Below are 24,228 nucleotides of genomic sequence, written 5' to 3'. Positions count from 1 at the left end.
CTACCAATTGGGAGATCGGGATCCTGAAAGCTCTCGTTCACCGATTAGAGAAGTTTATCTTTTTCTTAGATTGATGTTATTAATGAGAATGATGGGTTTTGTTATTTTCATTATGAACTAACTTTCTTGTCTAGGGCTAAGATGTAGCCCGATTTATGAATATGTGTTGACTTGAATGGTTGTTAATCCTTACTGAGTTTATAATTCTAAGTTTTATTACTATGCATAATGCTTTCAATTCTCAAGGGCCCGAGGGTTGAATGATTTCAAGGGTTAGGTTGAGATCGAGAGATGAAACCTGATTTGTCTTAGGTAATAAAACCATAGATTGAGCGAACGCTAGAGATAGGTTACCGCGATCTGTGAGGCTCCGGTAAATTCCATAGAGCTTAATGATCTCTTAGCTCCTAAATCCAATTTAGAGATATCTTGGGTTGTTGTTTAAGGGTTAATTTGCTAATTGCTCGAGAGAGAGTTAGTGGAATAATAGGGGATTTGGCTTTTAGAATGCACTCGATTAGGTTAACAACAAATGTCAATGCATATGATTAAATTGGTGTGAAATCTATGCCCTAGGTTTAGTCTTATTGATTTTCACTCCAAAGTGTTTACAAGTTCTACTTTTATTCAGTACTTAATTCTTAGTTTTTAGTTTATTTACTTTTTCATTTAATTCATTTTTAACTTTCAGTTTAATCAAATAGCAATAGAATATAGTAGTTTGGTACTTGGTAGGTAGTTCCCTTGGGATTCGACACTCGTTTACTCGAGTTTTACTACTTGCACGATTTCGTACACTTGCGAATAGCCCGTCAGCCAACACTGCCAAAGAAAAGGGAGACGCCTCTGTGACCTGCCTTTGCTCATTCTGCTGAGCCTTAAGCTGATCTAAAGCTCACTGCAGTTCCTTAATCTGAGGCAGCGGAGCTACTTGGGGATCACTCTCCACAACGCGGGTTCGACCCTTACGGTTACAGTTGAGGAAATATCATAAGTTAGACTCTTCCTCATCTCGACCGGGAGCCCTGACCAATATCGATACATGCTGACTGGAGCCGTGTGATGACATTGAACGATTCTGGGAGTCTTTCCGACCTCTACGGTGGTACGAACCGACCCGCGAACGATGGGGATCTCTTGCACGATGACGATCGAAATCATCATTCTGGCGAATAGGGAATTTCCCCGTCCTGCACCTTCGTGGGAGTGCCCGTGCGACATGGCATAGGATAGCTCATGCTGCGACATATCGTCGAGTCGTAATGCCATGGGTAATCTACCCGAGGCACGATCGGTGTTTTTCTGACATGTTGTAGTGCGCTCAGCATGGGCTTTCGCCCTTTTTCGCGCTTTCATGTGACCTGCAGGCATTTTTGGCAGTAGCATTGCCTCATTAGATTCGGGTGGCATGACCCGATCTAGTCGGTCTAGCCTTTGGCTGACTATTTGAAGAGTATTATTGAAACTCTCCAAGTAACTCATGACTACTGGGTCGGGCTGTGAGCTTGAAGGAATATCCCCCATGATATTTTGCTGGACTGGTGGCAGTTCGAGAGAAGTGTCTTGTACCTGGGGATTGCTTCATTACCATGATTGGTTCGCTCAGATTCGAAGCCGCGAGCCATTTGCTGTTATGGGACCGATTAGTCATAGATTTCTTTGATGAAGAGTAGGTACTAAATCAGACCCTTCTTCTAGCGCCAAACTATTGATGCTCGATTTTGACACCAACTACTTGCACATGCGAAATGCTAAAAAGGCTTAGAAGTCACACGTGATATGAAATATCGAATTAGATAAAGGGTGAAGAGCAATATTTAAAATGGTTCAGATGCTCAAAAGTGAATCCTACGTCCCCTGCTATTGTATTAAAAAGAGAGAGATCATGTTGCGTTCATCGAGCTAAGTTACAATGTAGAGTGAGAATACAAGAGAGAGAGAGAGAGAGAGAGAGAGAGAGAGAGAGAGAGAGAGAGAGAGAGAGCTATTTCAGGTAAAGTTGGCTAATCCCCCAAAAATGAGAGGAAAGTCCTCCATTTATAGTGGGAGAGTTCAAGGTAATGATTATAAAAGCTGCAAGTGGGTAGATGTTGTGCAAATCCTTTCCTGTGTCCCATTGATTACCTGCCCGAGGGATTTTCTCGACTAAAGCAGAGCTTTGACACATAAGCGATCTCCAGCCGCTTGCTGGCCTGGCACTCACCTGTTGTATTGATAGGAGCCATACCACTTGCGCTAGGCGCGACGTGGCCACACTTGGATGGCACAAAACCTCTCTAAACTCTGACCATCCTTTACTGACGAGTCTCCACATCAGCCCTACCTTTTCAGGCATAACATTACCCTTTAATCAATACTTCGTATTTGCAGTATGAATGTTTCATGTTTGAACATTTTGTTATCAGTTCTTTTACATCATGCTTTGCATTAAACTTAATTTGATGGATTCTTCTTTGGCAGGATTTTCTTGGTGTAAGTGGAGCAGTGCTAATCCAAGTGTATGAAACTATATGCAAGGGAAATCCGCAATTCGAGTGCTTACCTTCTGATTCTTGCCCTATTCCCAACTTTTGTTTCCCTATTACTCATGTGTCTGGTAAGAATCTATCGAAGAAACTCGGTTGTTAATGCCTTCTCTATGGTTGCTTTGACTTTAGCTGCCTATATAAAGTTCATTACAATTTTGGAGAACCTCTTCACTTTTCCATTTTGGGCACGGATCATTATATTTATAATCATGCTGCTTCTACTTGCCTCACCTCTTAAAATCGCAATCAAAGCTCTGTGGGAGGATATTGAGAGATTATCACAAATATTAATTTCCTCCAAGTATTGCCCAATAATAGACTTATGTCAGAAATTGAAAACCTCCAAGTTTTCCATTGAACGAAGTTCGTTATTGTATCATGAGCTGCCTGGTGATGCATCTGAAGATGTTTCCAGGGACAAAATATTGCCTGTTGAAGAAGACATGAATGTCTTGCAAGCAATGAGTATTGTAAACTTCTAATTGTTATTCAGCGCCATGTTATGTGGACTGGGGGTTCTGCGATGGCCACAATAAATCATCTCAGTCAAGTCGGAGAGTCTCTTGGTTACATAACGATTGAAACAAATTATCTAATCTCTTTGTAGAGTATATGGAATTTTCTTGGCCATTTCGAAAAGAGGTATGTTTCAGATATATTCTTGCGTAGCAATGGGTAGGCAAGGCCACTGTTCATTGCTATTACTCTGGCAACAACGTGTGTTGGTCATGTAGTTGTCACTTCTGGCAGGTGTTTGTTATGTTTGCCAGTGGTCATTAATGCAGACAATAAGCTCAAAAATATTTGGTGTTGGGCACATGGAACTATATTTAACACCACTGCCATAGCAAGCCCAGTTAGGTCTTATATATTTTCTGTAAGAGTGATTGGGTTTCTTTACGACAAAGTGGCAAATGGTGAAAATGATTCGTGCTATGGCAGACATTGTTGAGAAAATTTGACTCCCTGGACATCCTAAGTTTCCATTTAACAAAATGGCCCTGAAAATATTTTTGATTTTTGATTTTTTTAATTTAGAAAAGCTGACATGGCACAGTTAGGATTCATTAAACATGTAAAATGGGTTAAAATGAAAAGATTTAAACATATGTGGGTAAAAAAAATTAATGAAAGTTATTTAAAATTTGAAATTTAAAAATGAGCCCCACCCATTCAAATCGCTTAATTGAACATATTAGGCAAAAATCAACCGACGAACCCTAAGCCCATTCTCTGCGATTTCCAGCGACTATAATCCCACAATCCTGCAAATTTTTGATCCATTTTCAATCCATTTTCAATCCTAAAGCTTCCTTTCTTAAAACCATGGCTAACATTCACAATGAGAAGGAAAACCCAATGCCATTTTGAATCCTAGAGTCCGGTGGTGCAAGCAGTTCAATGGCTACTTCGGTGGATGATCCGATCAGTGAAGGTAGTCCACAGGCAGAGGAGACGATGGTGGCACAACAACAGAGAGAAGAATCTCAAAATGGTTCTGAAGAGGAGGACACCGGCGAAGAAATGGTACGTATTTTTACTTTTTTTTTTTTTTTATTGGATGAGAAAATGGATGGTTTGTGCGAATTTGGGGGAATTTTGTTGTGCGAGGGGTTTCAAAACATGGAATTTTGTTGGCACACCCTCTTCGGACCGAGGGGTTTCAAATTTGTTGGAAGTGCGATATGGTGTTGACAGTAATGATACTGACTTGATGGCAACAAAAGGATAAGTTGATAGTTGAAAGAACAGAGTTAAAGAAGTGAGATTTAAATTTATGATTAGCTTGTTAATGGAAACTAGGTTTATTTATCTGACCCCTAGTAGTTGGATGGATTTGGTTTAATAGGGTTAAGTTAATTCTCATTATGGATATACTGCTTATAATTTTGTCATCTGTTATGGTTGTAAGAACTAGAAAATTGTAATATATGTATACTTCATAGAATGCAACTCTAATATCCTAACAGTGCCACTACGAACATTTGCTGGTGGTTTCCTCATGTGGCTAAACCTTTTTTTTTTTTGGACAATGTTAACAATGAGAATTACATTTTATATTGAACTTGATTGTGCCATGTCCTTGGTGGGGTTGGATGAAGCATGAGCAGACTATGTTTAGAGTAGGATTGATGTAGTAAAGTTGGTGAAAATTGGTCTTCAATGGTTTCATATTTGGCCTTAACTAGGTATTCAGTCAACTTAGGAATTTTATATATAAAGCTAAAGCTTTGTTGTTGTGAGTTAAAAACAATTTGATATGAAGCGAAGGCTGCTTTTTGCCTAATTTGATCACCATCCCACTTCCTTGAGGTGGCGAGAGGACATATTGTCTTTTGCAATTCTCATATACTATAGTAGTCAGGAAACTTAATAATGATCAAAGTAGTGATCTGATTACCTAGAAAATGCGGTATTGGAAAATAAAAGAGTAAAGTGGAAATAGCATTTCAATGCCGCTGCACTATTTTTTTTTTCTTGAGTGGGACATGCTCTGTGAGTTTGTCCACGTTTCTTTGTAACCAGTGATTGTTCTTACAGGAGCATTAGTATGTATCTTTTGTTCCTTTAAAATAAATAATCATATTCTTCATATTTATTTTCATGGATTTTTCTTTTCTTTTTTTATTTTTGCCCCTGTTTTGTGGCTGGGCTTATATGATATAATGGATAGTTTAGAAAGCAAGTATACATTACATTCACGTTAGAGCAGATTCGTTAATCTCTTGTCACGTCAGTTGAGAAAATAATGTGAGTGTTTCAAGGCTTTATAAAATGGAACATGGCTGGTTTACTTGAACTAGGAACCAATATTAATTTCTGGACTCCCTTAATTGAAAAGTTGATACTTTTTCTTATAAAGTATTGCTCTGATGAAACCACAAAAAGCCTTTTTTTTTTTTTTTTTTTTTTTTTTTTTGTGAAAAGATTAGTTGAAAAGTTGATTGTATAATACTTTTTCTTTGTTTATTAAGTATGTTGGCAGCCTATTAGTTGTTTTGGTTTATTTTTTTGGCTGATATTTTATTTATATCGATTGTGCAGATTATCCGGAGCGTAAACTATAAAGACTACGGGTTGGATATTGTAAGCGATAAGGTACCGTATTTTCCTGTAAGGGTGACAATAAGGTCGAGTTGGAAAGTTTTTACGAGAATAAGGGGGATTGTATAGGGACTGAGGAATGGTGAAGACCGATTCAAAGAGACTTGTTTTGGTCATTTTTGGGATATCGAAAAAAATTAGAAAAAGACGTTCTGGGGGCAGGGAGTGCATTATATGTTGTTGCACTCAATAAAAAGCAAAATAAAGAAAGAAATGTGGTTTGTGGTGGATGGAAAGCCACTACGTTTTGGGATGATGGAATATGCCTTGGTGACAGGCTTAAAATGTAGGGAATTGCTAGATGTGGTTTAGCAAAATAGAATAAAGCATAGTAGGGCAGCCAAAAGCTTGGCTAACAAGGTTTTGGGGGTGGGGAGCGGGGGCAAGCGTCTATTACGGGACAAGATTTAAGGAGAGGTTAGAAGAAGGTGGGTTAACCTCTTCAGAGAAGTTCAAAATCTGCTTGGCATTGTTCGTACATTCGATCTTAATGGCTGCTGATTCAACAAAAGTCGTTGATATGGATTGGGTGATGTTTGCAAGCAACTTGGACTTCTTTAATGCTTATCCGTGGGGATGGGTATCATTTAAGCGAACCATGGATTCCCCGCAAGTAAAAGACATGGTGTTAAAGTACTCCCAATGGGTCTGGAAGAATAGACCGAGCATGTACAATTTGTTTGGCTTCCCATGGGCAATACAGGTAAATATTGATAGCTTTTTGTTATATTTTTTGTAATATATGTGTTTGAATAATGATATGAACTATTTTTTTACAATGTAGGCTTAGATGTATGAGGCCGTCCCTGTCTTCGCTAAGGCAGTGGGAGGGGAGGAAGACTTCAGATGAGCAACAGTTATTTCCTACGATGTTGCGGTGGCACGTCGAGAAGTGTACCCATTAGGATTACGACCAAATAGAAATTGAAATTCAAGCGGCTCGGGTAAGATTAAAGGATTAAGCTTTTGAATATGCACTTGCTTTAAAATGTGGCTTAAATCTGATTGATTTTGTTTCTTATTGCAGGGAGTCATATGTCCCTTCCTCACTGCTACTAGGGGTACAGCGGAAAAGCAGTATGTCACATCTTTCCAAGCACTGGAGGATGAACCAAATGAAAGGATATACCACCTAATGCTGGACCAAGAAGGGGTCACGCATGTGAGGGCAGTTGCCAGGCCAGTGCTTAAGAATGCGGTTGACACCGAGGATGATGAAGCTCTAATCGACGGGAGGGAGGAGGAGGAGGAGGAGGAAGAGGTTCGTATGCCTCCACCCAATTGGGAAACCGGTACAACAAGTACCACTTTGTCGAGGCATCGAGCTCGGGAGAATGAGGTGGTTGACCTTATAAATGGTTTGCTTGAGAGTTTTACAACAGCTGTTTATGAGAGGTTTGAGAAGATGGAAGAGTGGATGAAAATGGTGGAGGAGAAAGTGGATAAGGTGGTAGAGAAAGTTGGTAGGGTGGAGGAGGAAGTTGGTAGAGTATTGAAGGCGGTTGAAGTGCAACCTGGGCTGAAAAGAGAGAGTCAAAAGAGCAAGTTTGTCAAATCGCCTTACACCGTAGTAACACATGGAAAGAAGAGGCAAATGAAGAAACAAATTGAGGAAGAAGAAAAAGTGGAGGAGGTTAAAGAGGTTGTTGGAGGAAGTGGGGCAGTGATAATAGAAGAGGGTAAGGCAGGAGGCGAAGGAAGCGAGGATGTACAAATGGAGGAAGGGGGAGGAAGTGGGCAAGCGAAAATGGAGTTAAAGGTCGATTTGTATAGGCCAATAGAGAAGGAAAAGAAAAAACTCTTCTATGCCTATTACAATGAATCTGGAAGTGATGCCCATGTAAAGTGTAAGACCGGGGATTATCCTTGGGACTGGTTTGAAAAGATGTTGATGATGGGCAGGTGGCTTGACGACTTGGTGAGTTATTTTCGCTTAATTTTCCTTATTTTTGCTTATATTTTCCACGAGATATTGTATACTTATCATGTTGTTTTTATTTGATGTAGTACATCGATGATGTATTGACACTGATGAGGCTACGATAGAGTAGTAATGGTGATCTATTGTATCCTGATTGTGTCATCACCGATGTGGCCTTTGGCCTAACGCTAGTAATGATATATCACAGTTTAATGAAAAATGTAATTGGTAAAGGTGTAGCAAAAGGAGCCAAGTGAAAAGATTGGGCACAGAAGACTTGGACTGCTTCCCTGATGATTTTCTGTTTGATGACAGGATCATGCAATATGTACAAGGGGAAAGGCCCAAATATGGCCACAGTTGGGCAAAGTTTAAAAAAGTCTTCTGCATCATCAACATCAAGGATATGCACTAGATGGCAGTCGTCGCGCTTCTAAAGGAGGGGTTGCTGAAGATCCTTGACTACAACCCAACTATTTGTCGAGACAGGTAGTTGAAGACCAAGTTGGAGCCACTATCCGTGTTGTTCCCACAGCTGTTGCGCCATAGCGGGATGTTTGAGCACTTCGGTGATCAAGTACTGACGGGAAAGTGGCCACTGAAGCCCTTTCCCGTCCCAACAAATAAGTCAAGGTAAATTTTGTATAAAACTAACTTACATAATACAATTGTTCTATAAGCTGATTCTAAGGCTAATGTCTTTTTCCTATTGTAGTGCTGATTGTGGGGCATATGCCCTGAAATTTATTGAGTTCGACATGACCAACACCTCGATGGACAGCTTGAATAATGAAACAATGAGCAACTGTCGGGAGTACTGGGCTGTTGAGTGCTTCCATGGGCATATGGATCCCTTTTGAGTGACCAGAACCCAACCAAAAGGTATGGAAGTTGGACTTTGAATTTTATAGTTTATGTGATGTTGATGTTGATACTTGGGTTATCATGTCGATGCTGCAGGTGTCATGCTTATACACGGCTTTACCGAAAGAGACAAACTCAGTGAACTTCTCAATCTTGCACTTCATAACTTATCCTCTTTGGACGTAAACATTTTACACAATAAAAGCACATGTTTCAGCTTCTCTCTGTTCGTGAAAGCAAGTGAGACTCCTACTTTAAGCTTAGTTTGGTTAAATAAATTAACAGATGGTGAAAGCAACAGTTAGGTTCGTGAAGAGAGAAAATTTAACTCCATTTAACAAAATGGCCTTGAAAATCTTTTTGATTTTTTTTTTCATTTAGAAAAGCTGACATGGCTGTAGGTGTGCCTGATAATTTTGCAAGTTGCTAGCAAACAATGAGAGGAAACTTCTCAAAGTGGCTTGGGGTGTCACAGTAGGCTGCCGGCAAGGCATCTGCAATCAAGGCTGCTGGCGAGGAGGAGACATCTGCAATCAAGGTTGCTGGCAAGGCATGGTACCAGACAGTGATGACAGGAAAAAATGGTACTTGGAATTGGGTTTTTCTTTGGAACTTTTTTTTTTCTCAATTGTCTGGGTGGAGGAAATTTGATTACAATCAGAACTAGAGTTAAATGTCTTAGGATTTTTTGTGTTTTGGCACTATTTTGGATGATTTTAAGTTTAAACTTTCAATTACATTGATGTCTCTTATATTTTGATTTATGATGAATTAGCTTGATATAAATTACTTAATTTTGCTGGTTATTCTTTTTGGATTTGTGCAGAATTTACAGAGTACTTGATTCTTCTGATTTGGTGCCCATATCCAATGAATCTTTGTCAAATTTTATTAATTTTATGTTGTGCGGAATAGTCTCTTGTCAGTCTCAAATGCACCAATTTCATCGCAATACAAAGGAAGTAGAATCAAATGTTAATTGATATCAATACTACTTATGAAAATGAGTGAGGTTGAAATGTATCATAATCACAGTAATTTAGAAATTAGATCTGTAAAGAGAGATTATTACATAATTTAGAGAAAACTAGGAAAAAACTGTATAGCCCATGATCGCTTAAGCGATATATGAGTGACCAAATATATCGCTTAAGCGAGAAAGAGGTTTCCAAAAAAGGATCGCTTAAGTGATCACCTAAATCGCTTAAACGACCAAGAGTAAAAGCTAACAATGGCTTAAGCGATCTTGCATCTGGGCAGATGTTGATCCTGCCTCGGACATTATTGCTTAAGCGATTTAAGGATCGCTTAAGTGACCAAGAGTTAAAGAGATGAATCGCTTAAGCGATAAACTGAATCTCTTAAGCGATAAACTAAATCTCTTAAGCGATCTTGCATCTGGGCAGATGTTGATTCTACCTCAGACATTATCGCTTAAGCGACCAAGAGTAAAAGCGAACAATCACTTAAGCGATAAAAAAGATCACTTAATCGATCTTGCATCTGAGCAGATGTTGATTCTGCCTCGGATATGGTCGCTTAACGATCGCTTCAGTGACTAAGAGTAAATACCATGAATCGCTTAAGCGATAAACTTAATCGCTTAAGCGATCTTGCATCTGGGTAGATGTTGATTCTGTCTCGGACTGATCGCTTAAACAACCAAGAGTAAAATAAAAAATCGCTTAAGCGATAAACTGAATCGCTTAAGCGATCTTGCATCTAGGCAGATGTTGATTCTGCCTCAAACACTATCGCTTAAGCGATCAGAGATCACTTAAGCGACCAAGAGTAAAAGCAAAAATTGCTTAAGCGATACACTTAATCGCTTAAGTGATCTTGCATCTAGGCAGATGTTGATTCTGCCTCGGACATGGTTGCTTAAGCGATCTAGCGACCAAGAGTAAAAGTGAAATCTGGGCAGATGTTGATTTTGCCTCGAACATAGTCGCTTAAGCGATAAACTAAATCACTTAAGCGATCTTGCATCGGGGCAGATGTTGATACTGCCTTGGACATGGTTACTTCAGCGATCAGCGATCGCTTAGGCAACCAAGAGTAAAAGCGAACAATCTCTTAAGCGATACAAAAGATCGCTTAACCGATATTGCATCTGGACAAATGTTGATTCTGCCTCAGAAATGATCGCTTAAGCGATAAACTGAGTCGCGTAAGCGACCAGGAGTCAAAGCGACGAATCGCTTAAGCGATACACTTAATCGCTTACGCGATCATTCATCTGGGCAGAAGTTCATTCTTTCTGCCTCGGATATGATTGCTTAAGCAATTACAAATCTCTTAAGCGATCATGTTTAAAAGCAAATGATCGCTTAAGTGATGTTGTCAATTGCTTAAGCGATTTTTCGTTTGGGCACTTATGTATTCTTTGTTCGTGATCGCTTAAGAGATCGTAAATCGCTTAAGCAACCAAATGTAAAAGTATAGAATCGGTTAAACGATATCATAAATACCACTAGATCTCTTAAGCGACTAAGTCTAAATACATAGGATCGCTTAAGCGAGAAATGAAATCTCTTAAGCGATCCACTGTATTTGGATTATTTTTATTGTATTTTAGAAGATTGATTAAGCGATTAACGCTATCTTAAACATATAAGGTGTAGGAATCGTTCAGTGGACCATGACCGTTATTATATTTTAATTAAATTAGTTTTTTTACGTCTATATTAAACATATATGGTGTAGAATGTTTACATCTATATTAAACATATAAGGTGTATAATTCGTTCAGTGGAACATGACCGTTATTATATTTTAATTAAACATATAGTTCTTTTACATCTATATTAAACATATATGGTGTAGAATGTTTACGTCTATATTAAACATATGTTTATAAACTTGAAAAAGAAATATTGAAATAAATTACCCTTAATCACTTAACTGATCCCGTCTATTTATCCTTGGTCGTTTAAGAAGGTTACAACAGTTGTGCTGAAAAACTTATTGTGATAACATGAGCCATTGTTCATAATGAAAAAGTTTCAGAAAAATTTTGGCACTCTCTTGGTCTACAGAGTGCAGAGCATATGGTTGTAGAGTTCAATTTTATATTAATATTATATTTATTATATATTACTTTCTTGCCAAAAACTAACAAAAATAATAGAATAACAATAGATCGTTTAAGCGATGTTATATATCGCTTAAGCGATCCTATATACATAAGCCATGATTTGCTTAAGTGATATCTCGCATCGCTTAAGTGATCATGCCTAATTTCCTTTGTACACTACAATAATCATTCTCAAATTCAAGGGTAGAGATTTGGGTAGAAGAGAACTAGATAACCATGCAAGCTTAGTGAACATATCTTCTTCTTCTTTCTTCATAACATAAAGATGTTAAGAGTTTGAATAAGAAAATGGCTTCAGAGTTGAAAGCATTGATAAATATTACACTCTTTTGAGATTTTTTTTGGTTTGATTTTGAAAGAGTTGTTATTTTAAGGAGTAAACAAAGTTTGAATGACTAATCAACAGATTGTTTGTGCAAATGGTTTTGCAGAGTTACAACTCCGTACATAAAACTAAATTATCTACAGTTATTATATATATTACTGTTGTTAGACCTTTTTTATTTATTATTTATTATTATTAATTATTTTTTTCATTTCAATAGAATGAAAAAAATTATTTAACAACAATGGCTCCGTTTGGCTTATTATTTCTACCCATATTCCCAATCATATTCCCAAAATACTTGTTTATTTTGTTATTTGAGAAATATTAGTATATTTTTTTAATTATTTGTAGACCCTTTAAGTTTATTAATTTCATAAATACCCCCAGAAAAAGTTTAAAAATTAACAAAAATACCCCCATCCACCCATACTTGCCAGATTTTAACAACCACCGTCGATTAGCTACCATCGATGGTGGTTGCTGAAATCTGTCACAACAGCCTACAAACGACCGGAACTGGTCGGTAATTCACCTATTTGGTCTTTTTCGGCTGTCGTTGACGGTCAATAATGGCCAAATCCTAGATCTGGACTTTTGCGATCGAAAAAGGCCATATCAACGCCCTACCTGGCAGATCCAACCGGTCTGCGTTGTAACACTATTTTCCGGCCAAATTCCGGCAGTGGTGGTCGGAATCTGGCACCTAGGGGTTTTTTTTTGTAAGTTTTTAAATTTTATCTCGTAATACTCCCATATTTAACTACTCAATATTATTTCCAAAAGCCTATTCAAAATAATAAAACAAACGGACCCAATATTATTATTTAATTATTTTTTATTTAACACAATTATCTTTCACATTCTATTGAAATGAAAAAAATTATTAATAATAATAAATATTAAATAAAAAAGGACTAACACCAGTAATAGATTAACCGTAGATCATTTAGTTTTATGTAAAGGAGTTGTAACTCTGCAAAACCATTTGCACAAACAATCTGTTGATTACTCATTAAAACTTCGTTTACTCCTTAAAATAACAACTCTTTTAAAATCAGACTGAGAAGAATCTCAAAAGAGTGTAATATTTATCAATGCTCTCAACTCTGATGCCATTTTCTTGCTCGAACTCTTAACATCTTTATGTTATGAAGAAAGAAGAAGATATATTCATTAAGCTTGCATGGTTATCTAGTTCTCTTCTACCCAAATCTTTACCCTTGAATTTGAGAATGATTTTTGTCGAGTACAAAGGAAATTAGGCATGATCGCTTAAGCGATGCGAGAGATCACTTAAGCAAATCATGACTTATGTATATAGGATCGCTTAAGCGATTTATAACATCGTTTAAATGATCTATTGTTATTCTATTATTTTTGTTAGTTCTTGGCAAGAAAGTAATATATAATAAATATAATATTAATATAAAATTGAACTCTGCAACCATATGCTCGACACTTCGTAGACCAAGAGAGTGCCAAAAATTTTCATAAACTTTTTCACTATGAACAACGGCTCCTGTTATCACAATAAGTTTTTCAACACAACTGTTGTAACCTTCTTAAGCGACCAAGGCTAAATAGACTGGATCGCTTAACTGATTAAGGGTAATTTACTTCGTCCATATCTCAACTCTGAAGCCATATCTTTGGCCATTGTTGACGACCAAACATGGCCATATCTGGGCCTTTCCGACTAGATCCACAGTGGATCTGGCCGGAAAGGGCCATCTCGGGGTACACCCGGCCAGTTTCAGACAGTTATGTGTTGATACAGCGACTCCGACAACCCTCCGGTAGTGGCGGCCAGTTGTTGAAATTTAATGGGTGAGTGGGGGTGTTTTTGTAACTTTAATGTTTTCATTACGGGGGTGTTAGTTATTTAACAAACCTAGGGGGTGTTTTATTAATTTTCAAATCTTACACTAGGTTTGGCTTAAGCGATGAATTCTTTGCGCTTACACAAGGTCGCTTAAGCGATTTTCGATCGCTTAAGCAATCAAGTCCAACGCAGAATTAATACCTGCCAGATGCACGATCGCTTAAACGATTTACTGTCTCGCTTAAGCAATTCTTTGCTTTTACACTGTGTCGCTTAAGCAATTTTAGATTGCTTAAGCGATGAAGTGAAAAAGAGAAGAATCGCTTAAGCGATGAAGTCCGAGGTAGAATCAATATTTGCCCAGGTGCATGATCGCCAAAGCGATCACTGATATTGCTTAAGCGATTCTTCTCTTTTTCACTTCGTCGATTAAGCGATCGTAGATTGCTTAAGCGATCATGTGATGGGCAGAATCAATATCTACCCAAGTACACGATCACCTAAACGATCCATGATATCGCTTAAGCGATTATTTATGAAAAACCCTTTGTCGATTAAGCGATATACCTAGTTGCTTAAGCGATCATGGGAAATACATGCTTTTCCATCTTTTCTCCTGAATTTGGACAAACTAAAATTACCAACACATATTAATTCTATACGTTCTCCTCAATTTGACAACCTAATTCCAAACTAAAATTACCAACACATATTTAGGCCATGTAACAAGAATACTAAATATAAAGAATGATTTATTCAAGGTAACAATAAAATTTAAAACATCAATAATTGAAAACAATAACTCATCAACGATTGGCCTTGGCAACTCCCTCAATTTCATCTTTCTTCGAACCTAATTTTCTGGATCTGCATGTGATTACTTCTAGCAACTGCTTCTCTTATAGCCAGGTTGCTTGCAAATTGAGCATTTATTCATCTTCCGGGGAACCTTAGAGGTTGATGGAGTACGCTTAACTCTTTTTCTCCCCTTTGCTGTCTTCTTGAATGGCAGATGGATGATAATGTCAGCCAACTCTGGCAGCACTACCCACTGCTCTTTTGGAGGCACTAGATATATCATTTCTGAATAAGCTACCATGTAGTGATTTGCCATATAGAGAGGGAAGAAAAGTTCCATGTAAATTCTTGAACCAAAATCCAGCTTCCGTTAGTGTTTCAATGCTGTTAGTGCATGAAGACAAGGTAAACGTTGAATGTCAAGCACTTTATAGCTGTAAGTTTTACTAACAAGGTTAACTAAGGTATCCGGACCATAGCCGCGCACAGTGAACTCTTGAGCATTAAAAGGATAGGCAAACAGTGTATTTGACAGTTCCATATGTTCTCGCAATAATTTTTCAGCTGACGGAACAAGGGTTGTGGAAAAATCATTTGACTCTGTACGACGCTCATGGAACCACCGTGACAATATCCTTTGGATTGCATCAAAAAGTGTAACTATTGGAAACTCCCTTTCTATTAACAACTTCAAATTTATGGACTCGGCTATGTTTGTGGTTATGACATCAAACCTTCTTCCAGGAAAGTAAGCTTTACTCCATCACTCCAAACCAACATCATGCTCAAGATATTTAGCAACTCTATCATCCTTGATTCAGATTTGCTGGAAGTGCTCCTCGAACTCATCAACTCGATAAGTTTTTGCTGCCATGTAGTATGTCTGAAGGAGGCCAACATACTTAAACTTTTGTTTTATGTTCTCACCAAGGTACCTCATACAGAATCTATGATGTGCTTGAGGGTACATAGTGACAATCCCCTTCTTTATAGAGTTGTGCCTATTGGATATTATGCACAACTCAGCACTGTCAGGCACTATCGTACATAATTGCTGAAAAAACCAAGTCCATGACTTGTCATTCTCAGAGTCAACCACACACCATGCAATAAGATATGTGTGATTCTCGCTGTCCTGTGTAGTGACCACCAACAATGTACCTCCATACTTTCCCGTCAGAAAGCAACCATCAATAGCCAACACATTTCTCATGTTTACAAAACCCCTTATAATAGAACTGTAAGCAACAAAAAAATATTTAAACATCATATTCTTGTCCCACTTCAAAGCTGTCTTGCTATCTTGGTTTGTCAACTCAAGCATATAACGGTACGCTTCTAATACTACGTACTCGTGCTCAGGCGTGCCCTTCACAAAATCTTGTGCATGTCGTCTCCTTTTCTAGCATTTCCAGTAACTAACAGCACTTCCCAACTCTATGTGCACAAGTCTCTGAATGTTTTTAGGAGATGACATTTCCCTTCAACGAACTGACGTTTAACAAATTGTCCAATAACATCAGCGGAGGCTTGTCGATGCTCACTTGAAATATGTCCCAAACCACATGTGTTCTCATGGGTATATGTGCTAAGAATAAATTTTTTGGACTCTGTTAACCTTCTATAATAAACTCGCTACTTACACTTTCGGTCACGACATGCAACCGTCACAGCTAATGAATTTGACTTTTTGGTGATGAACTCAAAATTACCTCTCATGGCAACAAGTTTTAGCTTCCCCATCACTTCCTCTTTGTTGTCAAATAAATACCCTATACGCAACTCCGATCCATTCATAAAAACATGAGCTGATTTACTACTACCTGTAATTGCCCCCTCTGAACCTACATAAATGACCATAGTGTTCTCTTCCTCACAAACTACACCTTTTGCATAATCTGTATTTAAAGAAATCTCTACATCTGCGAGAACATGTATGGGGTCCTCCTCCTCAACATTTTCATTCTACCCCCCATGACCAACCTCTTCGACAATGTCCTCCTCACCACCCAATTCACCGTCTACTCTTGATTTTTCAACTAACAAATCAATGCCCTCATAGTTCAAATTAAAACTAGGCAAATCTCCGCCAACTTCCTTGTTATCCCTTTCCTTTGAACCAACTTCCAACGGTTTTTCTACACAAGAAACCCTTAAAATCGGTCTTGAACCATTATCGGCCACATCAATCATATATAACTTCATACTTTCATCCGACTTTAATATAACAGGAGGTACCTTATAATGTTCAGGAACATACTTCTTCTAATTATTTCATTAATCAACTCATCAAAACTAACTTCTCTGCTCATAGCAATTGGTATAACTTCTTTGTTTTTCCCGATCCACTTCCAGCTACTTTCTTCCTCCACCCACTCACCAAAATATTCAACACCCAAAACAACTTGTCCCATGTCTAATAATAGCGAACTACCTATAATGCAAGAAAAAAAAATATTCTTAACTAATGTATTAAGGCTTGAAATATTTTAAAAACCATCTGCACAGCCGCTTGACAAATCTGGTGTATCGTTTAAGCGATCTGGTATATTGTTTACTGGATCGCTTAAGCGATCCAGTATAAATAAGCATGATCACTTAAACGATCTTATGCCATTTACTGATCGCTTAAGCGATCTGCTGATATACACCAAACTTTTAGCAGATCGCTTTAGCGATCTTATGCCACATACCTGATCGCTTAAGCGATCTATCTACTGCATTACCAGACATACCAGATCGTTTAAGCGATCCATCATATCCAAAACACATTTTCAGTCATCTCTACCTACAATCGGTGCTACCACCCCCAACTACCCACAATGCAAGAAAATTTTCAACAAATTTCACTCCTTTCAACTTCCATTACATCAAACATAACCCAACAACCTAAACAACTAAATCAAAATCATAACCCAAACCCAATCCATCATTAAATCTTTGTAAATCGAAATATAAAATTGAAAGGGGAGATACACAAACTTGGACGAAATGTCAGGAGGAGGAGGAGGATCTGTGTTGGAGAAGATGTTAATGGCGGAGGAATGTGTTAATGTGGCGGGAGGAAGAAGAAGAAGGTGTTTGGGTTTGTTTGCAAGAATTTCGACTCTTTGGGGACATATTNTAGGTATAATCTCTTTTCCAAGCTTTGTTTTTAAAACCGTTTTCTTGAATCCATTTTTATGCTTTCTTCTCCATTTCCACCACTCTTCATGCATGCATGCTGTTCTTTCACATTTATGGCATTCTTCGATTTGGGTTCAAAGCGACCAACAACGAAGCCGAGTATGAAGCTCTGCTCGCTAGATTGGGATTGGCAAGAGAAATGGGATCAACCGCAATCAACATCCACAGCGACTCCATGCTGGTTGTCAACCAGATTTTGGGGGAGTATTAGGCTAAGGAAGAAAACATGATTGGCTATTTGAAGAAAGCTAAGGCCGTACTCGAGCCATTTAAGCACTTCACGATCATACAGATTCCTAGAGATAGTAATTCTGTCACAGATGCATTGGCAAATATAGCCTCGTCGTTAGACTTAGATGCGCTAGAGAGTATTCCTGTTTGGTTCATAGAGGCCCCCAGTATCGACTCGCCTGAACAGGCTGTGAATGTGACCGAGTCAATTTCTTGGATGACCCCAATCATCCAGTATCTCTGAGATGGGACCTTGCCCAACGACAAGATCGAGGCAAGAACCCTGCGAATCAGAGCTGCTCGTTACACACTTATAGGAGATCAACTGTATAAGCGAGGGTTTAGCGCCCTTCTCCTCCGATGTGTAACCGATGAGGAAGCATAATATATCATGAGGGAGATACATGAAGGGATATGTGGTAATCACACGGCCGCACGATCCATCACCAACAAAGTTGTTCCTCAAGGGTACTACTGGCCCTTGCTCCAAGAGGACACCTACAACTTTGTTAAAAAGTGTGACAAGTGCTAGCGGTTCGCGAACATAACGTGAGCTCCTTCCCACCAACTGACAACCATGACCAGCCCTTGGCCATTCTCCATGTGGGGAATCGATCTAATTGGACCCATGCCAGTTGGTAAAGGGGGAGTCAAGTATGCGGTGGTCGCGGTAGACTACTTCACCAAGTGGGTCGAAGCGGAGCCTTTGGTTGCGATCACTACCAAAAAGCTCAAGGACTTCGTCTTCAAGAACATTGTGTGCCGCTATGGGATTCCTCATACCCTCATCTCCGATAATGGAAAGCAGTTCGATAACGAGGAATTCAAGTAGTTATGCGATGAGCTGGGTATCCACAAAAAGTTTGCCTCAGTCGCGAGACCGCAAGCAAATAGTCAAGTTGAAGCTATCAACAAGACCATCAAGCACACTCTGAAAGCCAAACTTGCCGCTGCCAAGGGAACCTTGAAGTCTTATGGGCATATAGGACAACTCCAAGAACCTCTACCTTTGAAACACCTTTCTCGCTAGCATATGGCTGCGAGGCGATAATCCCTGTGGAGGTAGGCACTGGTTCACTTCTGAGAGACCTGTTCAATGAAACAGACAACGAGATGCTTATGTGCGCAAGTCTGGATTTAGTTGAAGAACATCGTAGCAAGGCTCAGCTGAGAATAACAGCCTATCAACAACGCGCGAAAAGGTTCTTTGACTCCAAGGTTAGAAGAAGAGACTTCCAGGTCAGCGACCTCGTTCTAAAGGAAGTCCTTCTCAGTACAAGAGAACCGAGTGCGGGAGTATTGGGGCCAAATTGGGGAGGTCCGTACTGCATCGTCAAAGTGATAAGATCGGGGACTTATCACCTCAAAAGGCTAAACGGTTCTGAAGTACTGCGAGCTTGGAATGCTGAACATCTCCGCCCATATTCTTAGTAATTCCAAACTCATTTTTCCCTTGTAAAGACTTTACTTTTCTCAAAGCCTTGTAAATAACACAAATTCTTTTGTAATCTCTTTTTCCACATGTATATAATTCTGTTCGCATGAGACATTACTTGTACAAATGCTATTGTAAACAATTAGAAAGCGACCTCATATGTAACGTTTGTGGGGTATGAAAAATTATAAGTACTCATAAAAGATTAAGAAAGCAATGCCTTCATTTATTGATAATATAATAAGTACATGTAAGCAAGCATAGGAAAGATGGTCCAAAAGCAGGAATAATCATTGATCCTCCTCTCCAGGTCTCGGAGGTATGACTCAGCATCTTCGGGATGGTCGCCAATCACCTGCTCGGGTGTGGGCTCCTCTAGGACATACTCTAGATGCTCCTCTTCCGAGTCAGGTCCCCGAGCTGCCACAGAGTTAAGGATATTCTGGTACTCATTGGGGAGTTTGGTTAGATCGATGGTGGGGTTCTTCGGCTAAAGGGCATAGATGAACGGGATCGTCCAGTCGGCAGCCCTACTCTCAATCTCTAATTCTTGTCGCTGCATCTCTTTGGTTAACAAAGCAACACGACCCTGGGCGAATTGGAGTTCGGCCTTAAGCGCCCATCTCTGCTTCTCGGTGGTCTCCCACAGTTGTGCCCTTTCCTGCTCTACTCGTAAGGCCTGCTCGGAGGTCGTTCGTAGCTCCAGCTTTTTCTCGCCAGCCTCTTTGGTGAGCCTGGCCACTGTCCTTTGGAACTCTTTAACTTCCTCTCCTTGCTTCTCCAGCTTGGCCTTTTGAAAATCCACCAAGCAAAGTGCAGCGTTCCTCTCAGACTGGTATTAATTCACCTGAGCGGTGGATAGGTCTTTCTATGCTTGTGCAGCTTCTAAGTCCTGTTTAAGTCGTGCGTTCTCTTCTCTCAGTTCAACCAATCCCTCAATAGCCCCCAACTGAACCTTCTGCAAGGACAAATGCATGGCGAGCAGGGCTTGCGTAGCGAATAGAGTAAAGAGTTAATTTCATTTCTATTGAAAAAAGCAAGGAAATGTAAAAAAGTCCTCGCCGAAGATGGTTCATTTTACCTGGCTCAAGTGCTGAAAGGACGTGGACATGAGATCCATGGGTTTGGAGGCCATGAACTGCTCGAACGCTTCCGCAAGATGGCACTTTAGCAGGGTAAACACCACTAGCTACAAATGTTCTGAACGTTGCTCCATAGAGTCTAGCACGGGCGTGCCCGTGCCCGTGCCCGTGCCCGTGCCCGCAGCAGGTAGCGTCTCACTCGCTGGTTCCTTATCCGTCCTTTTACCAAGATCCGCAACCTCCCTTTGCCTCGTTCGCGTACCTTCCAGGGCAATGGTAATGCTAGTCGCGCCCCCGGGAGGCCTTCTCGAGCGGAATGCCTAATAAGGTTGCAACCTCTCGGGCTGAACGCTCAAACCCTCCGACTTGGATTCAAACTCCTCGACCCAAAGCTGCTTCCTCTTCTTAGACTTCTGGGCCATTGTCTTCTGCTTGGGGCAAGCAACCGTAGGTTTAGAAGCACCTGTAGGTCGAACCGGTGCACCCGCCGGAGTCCTTCCAACGGAGGGACCGTTGGAAGCTGCCCCGGCTAGTCCAGTGACTCGAACTCGGGGAAAGTTGAACTGCCTTGGTCGCGGCGACCTGGGCACTTTAGGAGGCATGGTCGCTGCATGCGAACACCGTTAGCTAAACCATTCGCTGCATGCAAATAACAAAACAGCCTAAGGTTATGGTACTTACTCGGTATGGTTTCTAAGGTCACTTCGGGATTGAAGAAACCGTATTTCCGCAAGTTTGCAATTGTCACGAGCAGCCTCGTGTCGCGACTTTCTTCGGGCAGAAGGCCGAAGGCAATGACTCTATCAAGATCCTCGAGAGCCGATAACCTGGTCGTCTTATTGACTGCGAAGAATAAAAAAACTCATTAGCAAAGATTAAAAGGAAATTCGCCAAGTTGAAGAAAGGAAAACCTACTCGACTCCCTAAACTGGCAAATGCCATCATAGTGAAAAAAGAAAAACTTTGTCTCGTACGCCCCGACATTGCTGGGGTAACTGTGTATTCCCACCTCGATCGTAGATCACTTCGAAAGGTAGAAGGAATCCTTGTCCTTACTCTTCTTCAGGTAATACGAGCAACCAAACTCTAGCGCGGTTAGCTCACCCAAACTGTTCTCGCCGCATGCGATATACATAGCCACGACTATCATATACCCGTTTAGCATAAGCTGTAGCGGTGTGACCTTGAAGTGATCGAGGACCGACCTAACAAAAGGGTGGAAAGGTATCAACGCTCCACTTTTAAAAATGTTCTCGGAGATCACAGCCATCCCTTCTGGCGGATTCCGAGTTGTGTAAGTCCTATGTTGGTAGACCTCTACGCTGAGAGTATATTGGTCAACCGCTTTCTGAATTTCCTCCACGGTGGTTATCGATAGAATCTCCTCAGAGGGACCCACTGGAGCATCTTGCACTAGCGAGCGCGCTCCCTCGTCTGTCCTGGTCGCTGAGGGCTCCATTCTTCTGTGGTCTAAAAAAAGTGACATGCAAGAATCACTCAGTCATTGTAGACTATTTGACATGGAGGAAAAAGTAAATGCTTCCTCCCTTAAACCCTAAAAAAACCCTAAAAGAATTCTTAGAAGCCACCCCCAATGGCTCAAACCCTAGGAGAAAGTTTATTCTTCGATCGACTACCGGTAAACGCTTACTGTCACCGCATGGCAATTATCAAAAATAGAAAAGATAAAGTGACAGAGGAACCATCCTTACCTCTTAAGTATGAAGGTTGATCGTCCTGCTGTAAGTGTCAAGCGCGCACCAGTTTGAAAGATGGAAAATCAAGGCTCACGAAAGTTTCTTGTTCTCTCTGAAGAAGTGAATATTGTGACATTACCTGAGGTGAGCCTTGGGTTTTATAGTGAAGGAAGTGGCGTTTGGCTTTCCCGAAGTCAAATGACGTTTGAGTGGAAAGGAAGAGTGACCGTCACGTTTCGAGAAACCAAATTATCGTTTCTTTCCATTGAAACACTCAAGCGACGGCTCATTTCCCTCCTCCACATTAAATGCACTCACATCCGCATTTAATGTTCTAATAAGGAATGTCGTTTCAGCATGACCCGTATTTAATGTGCATGGTTGGCACTTATTGCGCACAGGACATGCTTGTCAGAGCAAAAGGTGTTTCATTAATGTATCAGCTACAAAAGTGCAACGGAAAACATCTGAAGAGGTCATTATGTGAAACACTCTTCGTCGCGTGTCAATTGCAAAGTGACGCGACTTTTTGCCCTTGTCGCATGTCAGTTGCGAAGAGATGTGACTTTGCTTTCAACAAAAAAATACGCTAAGTGTAATCAGGTCGTGAACCTCGGTCGAAACCAGAATCATCGTTATGGCACTGAATAAGGTCTACAACAGGTCGCGGGCTTTAAAGAAGATCATTTTAGGTCGCTTGCATGGATGTGTTTTGGTGACCTCTTTGCAACCAGCTCGGATCGACCAGTGTCCATTCACCGCACATCAAATCAAGGCATAATTGTGTAGTTCTCAAGGTTCGATCCTCAAACCTTAAAAACTAGGGGACTTCTATTATACCTGGAAAAGTAGGGTTGACATCGAGCCTTGTCAGTATGGGCGGTCAGAGCTTAGGCAGGTTCTACAACCATTCAGGCGCAGCCACGTCGCATGCTGACGTGAGCAGTATGCTCTTGCCAGTGCAGTGGGTATGTGCCAGATTGATGAAAGGCTGGAAACGGTCCACGTGTCCAATCCCTGCACAAGTCGAGGAAATCACTCGAGCAGGTGAGCAATGAGACACTGAGAAGGATTTGCACGACATCTACCCTACTCACAGATTTAGTAATCATTACCTCAATTCATCCCACTATAAATAGAGTGCTTCTCTCCCGTTTGTGGGATTAACTAATTTTTCTCTGAAATAGCATACATTCTCTCACTCCCTATTGTATTTCTTAAGCTATAAATCAGCTCGTTGAACACAACCTGATTTCACCCTTTAATACAATATCAGTGAACGTAGGATTTGCTTATTTAAGCATTCAAACCACTTTAAACATTGTTTTTCATCTCTTACTCAATCCAATACCCCCATATACACGTGAGATCTCTGAGTCCACTTAGCATTTCCCACGTGCGATTAGTTGGTGTCAAAATCAAGCATTAACAGTTATGTTTGCTAGGGGTCATTAATGCAGACAATAAGCTCAAAAATATTTGGTGTTGGGCACAGGGAACCATATTTAACACCATTGCCATAGCAAGCCCTATTAGGTCTTATATATTCTCTATAACAGTGATTAGGTTTCTTTACGACAAAGTGGCAAATGGTGAAAACAATTCGTGCTATGGCAGACATTGTTTCATGTCAGCATATCTGATAATGGCATTCAGATGTCTTATTGCCTTCTTGTTGTTCTTTCGGACAAGAAAGTTCTATAACCAGGTAGTTGTCAGAAGGTTGCAGCATTCTTCAGGAACATGAAAAGTAACGAAGGTGTGTAGGCTAAAAAATAATGGCTAATCAGGCTGTTCGGTATTGTTTTGTGCAATTGTTTTGATCAAAGGAATTGGAAAAATGACAATGAAATATGCCTTATTATTATTAAGTTTTGTTATTATAGGAACAAAATTATTGTATGTATTTGTTCAACGAAGTAAACATAGAACATAATAGTGTAAATGTTTTTCCTTTGTTAGTGGGATAAAAGAAAATGAGAGATAAAAATGAGTCTATTACCTTTGGTTGGTTTGATAGAGCTTTTGTGTATACTAAGAAGTTTTGAGTTTAAGACACTCATCAGATGATAATAAGGGTATTAATTGGAATAATCATCAAAATTATTATCTGATTAATAGTTTTAAACTCTCA

At 39.9% G+C, this 24,228-nt stretch overlaps 1 pseudogene; it reads left to right on the top strand.

Annotated features, from left to right (window-relative positions):
- The first annotated feature begins 2,371 nt into the window (after positions 1-2,371).
- On the top strand, positions 2,372-23,841 carry LOC116127326 (annotated as a pseudogene).
- Positions 23,842-24,228: the final 387 nt, after the last annotated feature.

This window comes from Pistacia vera, unplaced genomic scaffold (genome assembly GCF_008641045.1).
Source record: "Pistacia vera cultivar Batoury unplaced genomic scaffold, PisVer_v2 Contig190, whole genome shotgun sequence".
NCBI classification, from domain to species: Eukaryota; Viridiplantae; Streptophyta; class Magnoliopsida; order Sapindales; family Anacardiaceae; genus Pistacia; species Pistacia vera.
This window is presented reverse-complemented; position numbering and strand designations above follow the sequence as displayed.